This window comes from Wolffia australiana, chromosome 17 (assembly GCF_029677425.1).
Source record: "Wolffia australiana isolate 7733 chromosome 17, ASM2967742v1".
NCBI lineage: Eukaryota > Viridiplantae > Streptophyta > Magnoliopsida > Alismatales > Araceae > Wolffia > Wolffia australiana.
Genome location: NC_135851.1, coordinates 646,942 through 659,387, shown reverse-complemented (window position 1 = coordinate 659,387; position 12,446 = coordinate 646,942).

Here is a 12,446-nt window from a genome sequence, read left to right as displayed (position 1 = left end):
CACACAGCTTCGATCCACCACGGTCTACTGGACTATGGTCCCGCAGGTCAACTAGCTACACCCCTTTGAGCATCGTTACTTCTTCCAATATTTTCTCGTGTGCTCCTTCACTGAGGATTAGTCGTCTTAACCTACTTGTTCCGTGGGGTTGGGGGAGAGTTCCATTTTGTCGTTCCATCTCACCCCTATCTCCGGGAATATACAGTCCGACGTGGATATCGGCACCGTTGGTGTCCATCGTGATCTATCGGGTCATTGGGAGTCCGATCGTACGTGGCACGTACAGATCACTTCCAGGCCTTCGCCTTACTTGGTTGTGGATTGTGCTTCTCATTATTTTCTTGATTTGCATCATATTTCATCATCATTTGAATTACTCCGTGTTGACCGTTCCTTCGCCCTGTGTTGCAACGCGAGCCGCCGATCCTGGCTGATCGTGTCGCATCAACAACTATTAGTTCTGGAATCTTAGTCTTCTTTATTGCTTGATTAACAGTCTACACAAATTACAAACTATGTAAAAACATAACTAGCTAGTGTAAGCTTTAGAGATGATTCCTTTGAATTTATTCTAACTTATGAATATGACTCTTGATGGAAATGACCATTCTAATTTTTGGTGTAAGATAACACATTATTTCAGACACATTTTTGTATTCATTTTTTCATAACATGTTGGCGAAATATCATAAATGTTTCATAAATTTATCAAAAAGGCAATTCATGTGCTCACCCTATAAATTGTATTAAATATAATAAATCTGACTTTGGTTATCATGTATGATGATATTTTTATCATTATTTTTTTTAATTCAAAGGTATTTTATTCATCAACTATGTCAGACTTAACCAAAAGTATTTATATAATATTCATTTTGATTACTCTATAATAATTAGAAGGCATGAAAGGGATCATAATGTTTATACATATTTTTTATCATATCCATAAAACTTATGGGATTTAATTAATCAATTTTTTAAGCTTTGAAAATATTAGAAGATGTTTTTGCGATCACAAATATACATATATGTGTGTGTGTGTGTTTGTATACAAGTAGTTTTATTAAAACCATGATATTAAACAAAGGTATGTGATTATACATTTTTCTAATAGCTTTGATAGTCTAAAAGTTTTATAGTTAAATAAAATAATAAAATTACTTTATTGATGATCCGATAATAACGGGTGGTGTAGGCCCAGCTGGCCACGTTGTGGAACACAGAAATTGCGCACGATAGAGACAAATGCAACTGTGTGGTTAGGCTTCTGAAGGAGAATGGTGGCGGGAGTTAAGGGTGGTGTGAGTTTGTGCATGATCTACAGTTGGCCACATAATGTATTCAATGTGGGCGATGACAAGGTCACTAATAGCTAAATATCATTAAATTTACATGCTTATCTGCATTCAAAAATTATTATATGTGCATGTTATCAAGCCTAAAATGATTAAATAATTTTTTGAGTGACATTCTTCTTTTTGCGGATTTTTGGTCTTTTAAGTATTTTCCAAACATCCTATGCTTAAGGAAAAAATTTTCGTTCAAACATAATTTTTCTTAATGAAACTTTATTTTTATTATAATTATTAATAAAAATAAAAATTATGAAAATTATGTAAGGCTTTATGATTTTATGTTTTCACGTGACCATATCTCCTTAGTGCTCCAAATTCAAAACTTGATATTTTGAGTGCAGCTTCATATTTATTTCCTCTTTTTTCCATGTACTCTAATCTATAAATTGAGGTGCAGTTTGATGTACAAATTATCCTTAAATCTGCTTCCTACATTGGTAGGAATTTTAAAGAGAGGAGTTTAGAGGTCCATTGAGTGACTTCTTGGTGTTTTGGGTGATTGAGGAGGAGCAGCAAAGTAGTGGAGAAGACCATTTGAAGCACTAGGTTTCTCTAGTCCTGGTGGAATGTAAGCACCTGAGGTAAATATTATTTCTTTCCATTATTTATCCTCTCTGAAAAATAATATTTATAATTTTCCTCATGAGCACCACACAAGGGTCTAGCCCACAAGAAGCAAGTTATGAATAGCTGAAACTTAAATTTCATTTTTATTTTAATGACTTTACACATTATCAAAGAATCAAATATAATATCATAAACTCACCTTGTCTAACTTAATTCCAAATAATTCAAAAATCCTGACGAAATAATTTTCCTAATTAACCTAATTTTTAAAAAATTTACAAAATAAGATTTATTAATTCAATTTTAGAATAAAAAAACTAATAATGGTAAATGAATAATAATGACGGATGACTGTTGATTGTGGTGGCATGAATGAAGTGAGCGGATGGTTTTGACTATCACGGATTGGGGTATAGATGGCTCAAGGTACATTAGCAAGCAGCAAAATGGGTGAGTAATGAATTTCAAAAACATATTTTCTAATATGCATGAATGTCAAAAAATATATCATCTCTTCTCAGTATGATATGTATGATATCTAATTAGATGGCCAATAACAAAGACCAAAAGCAATGAGTATTGTCAAATCAAATGCTAAATGTTAAAAGAATGATGAACATAAATGTATATCTTAATCAAGCCAACGTTTTTCCTATTTCAAGATAAATATACAACTTATCAAAATGATTCAACTCTATTAAAACACTATCAAAATTAATCCCAACTCATTCAAAAATATTTCATAATTGTTGGTGTATTAATATCAATAAAACTTTATAATAACAATATCATACATCTCAATGTAAATAAAAATAAATATGTATTTTTAAATAAATTTCAATTATAACATCCAACCGTAGTGTATTTCCCACTCGATATATCAAATCTCAAATTAATAATTTTTTATGTGGTATAATCACATCAAGTTTAGGTAGTAGTTTGTACTGGTCAAATGAGATCTGAGGTATAAAATGCTAATGCACGACTGATTTCTCCTTAGACCGGAATGGAATAATTTTGGAACTTCAGTATGTAATAAAAATATCTAGAAGTCTATAAATCATAAAATGTAATGCATAACCATTAACTTTCCCCCTCCTAGGGCTTTTTCTCAACACTTAAGTTCCAACACATAGAATACAATTTTAATCATATAAGGAGATTATAATGGGAAATTCACATTAAAGCATACGAGAAAACATCTATGGTAGCGGATCCATTGACAAGGAGAATTCCACCAAACCTCTTTCATGATCACATTTTATATGGTCTGTAAAATTTCATAAAGATATACATATTTCGTGGAAATTTGTATATTTTTATTCTCACTTAATAATTTATATTTTCGAATTTTTAATAGGATAAAAATATTTTTAGTTTCTTTCGACTACATGCTTACTTCATTTTAGTGTCATCTACAACATAGGACATATTTGGAAATATTCATTTATGTAATAAAATTTTCCTAATATATATCCATGGTCTTCGGATTTTATATTAGTTTGATAATGGGTGAAACTGGTAGAAGTGGCTTAAAAATATTAGTGATGTTACCGAGATCATAATGGCATGATAATATATCATGAGTAATTATAATTTTTTTATAAATTAATTTTTAGGCTTAATTTTCTATAAACACATGTATTGAATTTTATATCATAATATATCATTAATCCCACAAAACAGATCACTTTGTTCCAAGGACTATACACCTTCATCAAAGAAAGTGATTGATTTGAATAAATTTCAGCCATTACAAGTAAATTTTTTTTATAATTTACCTATGGCATTATAATTAATTAAGAAATACCAAGAAATATGTATAATAAGAGAAGGCCATATAAATAATTTTGTTGAGCCCGGAGTTGTTAAAATCCCACACATACGTCAAATACCTTGGATATCTCTTATATGCCACTTTATCTAACTTGTCCTTTATGGCCATGTGTGTAGTTTCCATGTGACTACTGCTTATATATGTCCCATATATCTACTCATCACCTTTATAAAACATCCATAACAGGAAAAAATAGACAAAATTATGAGAAAACCATGATTGTTAATAGAAATCACACTATGCTTTGGTGAATGCAAAATACCAATCCTGAAAAAGTCAATTTAATGAGATAATAGGGAGGTATTGAAGGCCTGCATCAGTCACAAGCCTAACATCAAAATCATGTGTGTACAGCACTGGGTGTGTTCTTATTGTATGTGGTAATAGAGAAATTGCTCCAATATCTCCCAACAGAAGGGAGCAATCATCAATGATGATAAAAAAATTATGGGTTAAAAGAAGAAGCTAGGTTGATATTATACGAAGACAAAGGGAATGAATAAGGAAAATGCTCTTTCGCCAAAGTGGTAAAACCTCTAAGTGGCTATAGTTTGCTGAGGAAATAAAAAGACAAGCAATGGGCCTAGGATGAGTCCAAGTGTGTGTCCCTCTTTTTGCAGGTGCTGAATATTCAAACCCCCTTTTCTTACATTCTGAGAATGGGGGTGACACATACACTAACACACTCCATCTTGGCTGACACCCTAGTCTCTCGAGGTGTTAATGCTGTTCTTCTATGTTTCAGATATTGTACCTCCTTCAAGGTATTGACAATATGCATCGAGTCTAAACAACATTTGAACTTCTTCTACATCATGACCGCTTTCATTAATATACTAGCATATTATCATTGTGTGAATCATTTTTGAATAATCTCTTCATAATTGGAATATCAGTAATGTTCTGATATCACGCATCAATGGGCTTCGACCATGCATGGTAGACCTGATTCTTTACCAAGAAAGTAACAGTATACCTATGTCAAAATAGAGGAACTCGAACTTATTGAATTGATGGGGGACCATCACGATGACACCGACATCGACACGGGACATGTTCAACCACTCCGAGCCGCTCGCACCGACGTACGTGATCCCGAGTTCAAATACTCGAAGTAAGCTTTCCTCGTTATTTAATTAAATGGTAATATCGGATCGGTTCGTGCATTGGACCGGTCCTGTCTTTTATGTTTTGTTCCTTTTCGTGAAATGTCATGAAAAGAGGAGGGCCACGTCACGCGACGGAACCCTCCCCTCGTCTTGGTCTCTTGGCCCCCTTCCTCCCCATATAAGGGGAAAGCATGCCCAAGGACAAACAAGGAGTCTTTTGAAAAACCACCCATTTGCAGTGTTCAATTTTCGTTCAGTATTATGAGTTAAAAATAGAAAGTCTTCTTCTTCCTCCTCTGGCTGCCTGTTCGTCTTCCCCTGGATCCCAGGTTTTGAGCTCGCTACCCCACTCGCCAAGGCCAGCATCGCCAGCACTCGGAGCTAGCCCTTGATCGGGTTCACTACGGCTCCCCCCCTTTCCCGGCGGTCCCTGACGTTGACCCACTTCGGTAGCTAGGATCTGGTGCCCCTCCTCTAGCGGCGCACTGGCTCTGTTTTCGGCGTCCGGACGCCCTCCCTCGCCAACAGCCTACGACCGTCGGTATCCGCCGCGCGTCTGCGTGGGTCGCGGAGTCCCTCATAGTCGCCACGCTCCGCACGCAGCCGCCCTGTTGTGCCTGCAGACGTGTTCCATTGCCTGAGGCGCGGTCAACCCGTTCGGACTGCCCCGCGCCGTCAACCCTGTCCGCGTCCGTCCTCGCAAATGCGCGCCCGCGCAAAGTTGCTTCTCCTCGTCATTTGACATGTCGCACGCCCGAAACTCTTTCCCAGTCAGGGTGACCAGCTCCCCTGCGACTGCTCGGGTGGTCGCTGCTTGCCTCCCTGCGTCCACGAACGAGTTCTCAACGTCTAGCACCGTCCTCTCTGTGGCTCTTCGATCTTCCCCCACCACGTGGTGGTTTCTCCAGGCGCGACTGCCAAACGATTTGTGGACCTGACTCCGGTGCTCTTTAGATGGTTCGTCGTTGACGGAACGATACCAGGTACCACCTCGTCCTTCTCCGTTTAACATTATTATTACTCCTTACAGTTCTGTCTTTCCCTATCGGTTTCCTCTGCCGCTCGTTATCGTTAAAAGTCTGGTTAGGCTAGCCACCCTCATCGAGTGATAGGGTTTTCCTTTGAGAGTGACGACCCGATTATAGCCCCTCGGTCGATTATAGTCCCGATTTCTTTGAGAGTCGTCGAGGGTGAACTCGACCGGGCAGTCAAACGCCCCTCTCGTCGTGCTCGATCGTGTGGTTCTGCGGGTCACATGGAGTCGACTCAGATCTAGTCGTCACCTTAGGGTTTACTGAACTTTCGGCCCACCGTCGGCCCGTCCTATCCGCTCTTGAGGATTTGTTTTATCGCGCATTCATTGACATTTTAAACAATCGTCGAGCATCTCTGTGATGTAATACTAGCCGTCGATCCCAGCGCTATCGTATTACATCATATTGGTATCAGAGCCGGTCGTGTTAGCATTTGCTTAACACGGTCGGACGAATATCAGTTTCTTATTTTTGCATTTATTGCTTGTCGTTTCATTACTCATCGCATATTTTAAAATTCACTTGCATATGCGCAAAAAAAAAGCATGTCATAGCATTCATTTCATCTCGTATCATCATCTAGATAGGACCCGTAGTTAATTCTAAGGAAGTTGACCGTACAATGGTTCGGACATGGGCCCAGATGCAGAACGCCGACGCGGAAGATTTCGGTGCGGATCATGAATTTGATCCCAACTTAGAGGATCTCCCTCCCCGGGATCCGTTAGAACTAGAGTACCAAGAGAACCCGATAGCAAGTGAGGAGGTACCCATGCTTCCTCCCCCTCCGGCTAGGGAACCCGTCCCTCGGGTCCCTACTTCTAACGGTGGGGTAGCCTCACCCCACCAAGCGGTTAGAACTGAGGACCGTGCGTCCTCCTCCGCGGACAGCCCTAGAGCGCCGCCTAGTGGTCACCGGACCACCAGCTCGTCGGGAGATGTTCCCCAACGCCCGGGCAAGACACCCATGCCGAGCAGCCCCGCTCCGGTCCCGGCATACGTCCCCCCAAGACCGGCGGCATCGCGGCACTACGACCAGCCGACGTACCAACCCCGGCATCACAAGCATCGGAGCTGGGAGAATCACTGACGGAGATCACCGCCACCCAATGGGTATTGCACCCAGCGCTACCCCGAGGAACGACCCTATCGACATGATAGGGAGCACTACCCATCGGAGGCGAGAGCGCCTCCTCATTATGACCATCCTGGTCAGCATCATGGGGCCCCCTCCGTGCCGACCCATGCCTCGGCGCCGTATGTGCCGACCTACGCCACAGGGCCGAGTGGGCCACCCTATGTCGCCCCTCCTCCAGCACCTCCGGCTACTTATGGGCCGCCGACATACTACAGCACGGTACACGTACCCGTGCCTCAACCCCACGGCGCCCCGCAATCACCACCTACTATGGTCCAACAGTACCCCACGGGGTACCCTCCGGCACCGCAGCCGACCTACCCGGTAGGCACGCATGGTCAGCCCGCGGTTACTCATACCTATGCTCCCCATCCATATCCGGAGCCAGCGGCCCGTACCGGACCACCAACGCCGATCGCGGCCTACCCACACTTGGGCTACGCCCCGGAGGCGGCCTACTACCCGCAGCCGGCCAAACCGGCCGCACCCGCCCCGGACTATATAGGGCAAGTAGGCCCTCGGGAGGTCCCTCGACCCCCACCAGCTTGTCATCCGGATGATGAACGAGAGAGGCGACGTGAGGAGCATCGCGCCATGATCCAGAAGAGCGTGTGCATGGAAGTACCCATCTTCGAAGGATCCTGGAACCCGAAGGATTACACGGATTGGTAATCTGATTTGGAGAGCTACTTCTAGTGGTACGATATGGACGACGATCTTTGCGTATCCTACTTCTAGAGCTCGTCTTGGAGGGCAAGCTAAGATTTTCTAGAAGAATGAGAAGGAAGCTGCCTGACACCATGGTGACCCGCCCCATACATGGGACGAGATGTCCCGCAAGCTTAAGGACAAATACATCCCTAAGCTCTACATGACCCGCCTCTTGCTCAAGTGGACGGACCTAAAGCAAGGTCGACGACGGGTCAGCGAGTACATTGAGGAATTTGAGGAGTATCGCATGAGGTGCAAGTTCGTAGAAAGCCCTCAGATCCAGATTGCTTTCTTCGTCCACGGATTACGCTCAGACCTAGGGGTCAGAGTTCTAGAGCAGAACCCCAGCACCGTGGACCTAGCGTACAGCCTAGTGGAGAGTAACGAATACTCTCATGATGACACTACCTCGACGAGTACCGTCGCACCCCGGATGAGCAGCACTAGCTCCTCCGCAAGTTCCACCCCTAGAGCGGCATCCAGATGGACACGAGGGACCCCAGCCCTACCACGCCCGGCCGCTCCGGCTCCCACCCCGGTACCCACTCCAGTACCGCCGACCCCCTCCGCGGTGTCGACCGCTAGGGCACCGGTAGCCGCCCGCGAGCCCATGCAGTGCTTCAAGTGCAAGGGGTTCGGACACCGCCGCACTGAGTGTCCTTCCCTCCTACACATGGACATCCACGGGAACCCGGTAGACACCCCACCAGAGGATGACTTGGAGGTAGACGAGTACCCAGGGGAGTGTCCCGAAGGGGAGGACTACGAGGAACCCCTCGGCTACATCCAGATTACTCCGGTACCCCCGACCCCGGCTCAGCCCGTCGCGACCCTTCGCATACAGCAGAGCGCCCCAGTCTAGGGACTCTAGCCCCCGAGCACGTTCGGCCACTACCACACCAGTGGGGTCGGCCCCGGTGACCATCGCCATTTCTCGGACGAACACACGTCCCACCGAGCCCGCCCCAGCCGCGCCCCCGCGCGCGCCTGCCCCGGCCCCAAAGCTGCCTACTCCGGGAAGTGCAGACACGACTCAGCGCACTTCTATCTTTTATCTGTACGTGAAGATTGTCGGACGCACGTACAAGCTTATCGTGGATAGCGGAAGTTGTGTCAACGCCATATCCAAACGCACAGCTCGCAAGCTAGGACTCACGTTGGTACCGCACCCGACGCCGTACAACGTGTCTTGGATCGACGCATCCACCCTCCCGGTACGGATGCAGTGCCATGTTCCCTTGAAGATGAGCACGTATGATGAACAAGTGCTCTGTGACGTACTACCAATGAAAATTGGTAGTATCATTCTCGGACGACCATGGTTGTTTGACCATGACGTCCAACTAGCAGGACGAGCGAACTCATGTTCGTTTGTTTATGGGGGTAGGCGCCTCATATGGTACCCCTCAGCCCGCGCCCATAGCCCCCAGCCAGCACCCACTACCGGACATGCAGTCCCACCACCGACCCCGGTCGTCACCAATGGGTGCATATTTAGGCGAGGCCTAGAGCCCGTCGAGGACACACTACTGGTCTGCTTTGCGCTCGCCATATCACCATCATCGGCACCGGAGGAGACGAAGCCCAAGGACCCTGAGGTGTCCCAGATAGTAGCGGAGTTCGCGGACGTATTTCCCGCCGAGCTCCCTTGTGAGCTTCCTCCACTGAGGAACATTCAGCACGCGATAGACTTAGTTCCGGGAGCATCTCTCCCAAACCTACCTCACTACCGGATGGACCCGGTCAAGTACGAGGAATTGCACGGGTAGGTGAAGGAGCTGCTCTCCAAAGGATTGATCAGGGAGAGCCTTAGCACGTGCGCCGTACCGGCTTACTTGCGCCCGAGAAGGACGGGACTTGGCGCATGTGTTGTGACTCTAGGGCCATCAACAAGATTACGGTGAAATACCGTTTCCTGATCCCTAGAATACAGGACTTGTTCGATGAGATGGTCGGAGCCACTATCTTTTCAAAGATAGACCTACGAAGCAGATATCACCAGGTCAGGATCCGACACGGAGACGAATGGAAGATGGCGTTCAAAATCAAGGACGGACTATACGAGTGGAACGTCATGCCATTCGGGCTCTCGAACGCCCCGAGTACTTTTCAAAGGCTCATGAACGAGGTGCTCCGCCCGTTCATAGGGAAGTTCGTCGTCGTATATTTCGACGACATATTAGTTTATAGTGCTACGAGGGACGAGCACCTCCAACACCTTCGGCTAGTGTGCACCACGCTGCGTCATGAGAAGCTGTATGCTCACCCAAAGAAGTGTAGCTTCTTCGTGCCCGAGGTATCCTTTCTAGGATTCATTTTGTCATCGCGAGGAGTCGCCGCCGACCCAACCAAGGTGGAGGCGATCACCACTTGGCCGAAACTGAAGAACGTGCACGACGTTCGCAGTTTCATAGGACTCGCCACCTTCTACAGGATATTCATGCCGGGCTTCAGCGGTGTCACGGCACCCCTCACGGACCTCCTCAAGAAGGAGCACTTTGAGTGGAACCCAGCGCCAGATCATGCCTTCGAGCTAGTGAAGAAGCTCATGACGGAGGCACCGGTACTCCGGTTACGCGACTTTACGAAAGTCTTCGAGGTGTCATGCGACGCCTCAGCAGTCAGGATAGGGGGAGTCCTCAGCCAAGAAGGACACCCCATAGAGTATTTCAGCGAGAAGTTGAACGACACGCGCTGGCGATACGACAACTACGACAGGGAATTCTACGCCCTAGTCCAGTCATTACGCCATTGGCGTCACTACCTCCTCCCGAAGGAGTTCGTCCTCTTCTCGGACCACATTGCCTTGCGCCATCTCCACGATCAACGCAAGGTCAGTGATCGACATGCGCGTTGGATCGCGTATTTACAGGATTTCACATTCGTCGTTCGACACAAGAAGGGCAAGGAGAACGTAGTAGCCGATGCCCTAAGTAGGAGACCATTCGTCCTGAACACGATGAAGTCTCAAATCCTCGGATTTGAGCAATTACGCGATGGCTACGTTGACTGTCCCGACTTCGGGCAAATCTTCACGCAGGTCCGCGACAATACGATCCCGAAGTCCTGGGATTATTACATCGACGACGAGTACCTCTTCCACGGCAAGAGGCTATGCATACCCCGGACATCACTTCGCGATTTCCTAGTATGGGAAACGCACGCTCGCGGGTTGAGTGGACACTTCGGCACCAACAAGACCATCAAAGAGATGGAGCATCGGTTCTTCTGGCCATCTCTGAAGCGGGATGTCGGAAAGATCATTTCCCAATGCTCCACGTGTACGAGGGCCAAGACGACGAAGCAGAACACAGGCCTCTACACGCCACTACCGGTCCCCGACAAGCCGTGGGAAGACGTCAGCATCGACTTCGTCTTAGGCCTGCCTAAGACCCTTAGGAACCACGATTCCATCATGGTTGTCGTCGACCGCTTCTCGAAGATGGCGCACTTCATGCCATGTTCGAAAGCATCCGACGTATCTCGAGTCGCTCGACTCTTCCTCGATAATGTAGTTAGGTTACACGGCGTACCTAAGACCATCGTCTCTGATCGAGACGTTAAGTTTACTAACTATTTCTGGAAGACTCTTTGGGTTCTCATGGGTACCCAACTGAAGTTTTCCACCGCGTATCATCCTCAGACGGAGGTTACCAACCGTAGTCTGGGTAACCTCCTTAGGTCACTAGTGGGTGAGAACCTTAGGACGTGGGATCAAGTCCTACCCCGCGCCGAGTTCGCCTTCAACCACTCGGTGAACCGCACAGCGGGAAAGTCCCGTTCGAAATAGTGTACGGTCATCTTCCGAGGAAGCCCATTGACCTTATTCCCATAAATACATGTAGTAAAATTTCTAATGATGCATATGATTTTGCGAACAAACTTGGGAGCATGAGCATATTCATTCACGCATATCATCCCTCAATGAGCAATACAAGGCTACCGCCGACAAGGGACGAAGGTCCAGTATTTTCTCGGAGGGCGATCTAGTGATGGTTAGATTGAGGCCTGAGAGGCACTCTCCAGGGGTCGCTACGAAGCGTCATGCTCGTAGTGCTGGGCCTTTCCGAGTAGCCTAATGGATCAACGACAATGCATATGTCGTGAGCATTCCTCCTAGTTGGGGAATTAGTTCAACCTTCAAGTGTCTGTGATTTGGTCCGATATCATTCCTTGCCACCCATCGAAGAGCCTCACAGCCACTCGAAGATTGGTAGTGAAGTGAGTGAGAGCACACAGATTCCATTTCCACTACCTACCCGTATGCGGCATGAAAAGATAGAAACAGTACTGCATGAAGTAATTAACGCTTTTGGGGATCGAGTGGAGCGCACATTCTTGGTGCACTGGCAGGGACGCCCGACATCGGACGACACGTGGATCACAGAGAGCGACCTACGGCGACATCGACCCGATCTGCTCCAGCCTATCGACAACATCATGCAGGCTAGCTCGATGGTGTCGAGCTCTTCCCACCCCGGGAGGATGATGGGAGACCATCACGACGACGCCGACATTGACACGGGACATGTTCAACCGCTCCGAGCTGCTCATGCCGACGTACCTGATCCCGAGTTCAAATACTCGAAGTAAGCTTTCCTCGTTATTTAATTAAATGGTAATATCGGATCGGTTCGTGTATTGGACCGGTCCTGTCTTTTATGTTTTGTTCCTTTTCGTGAAATGTCATGTAAA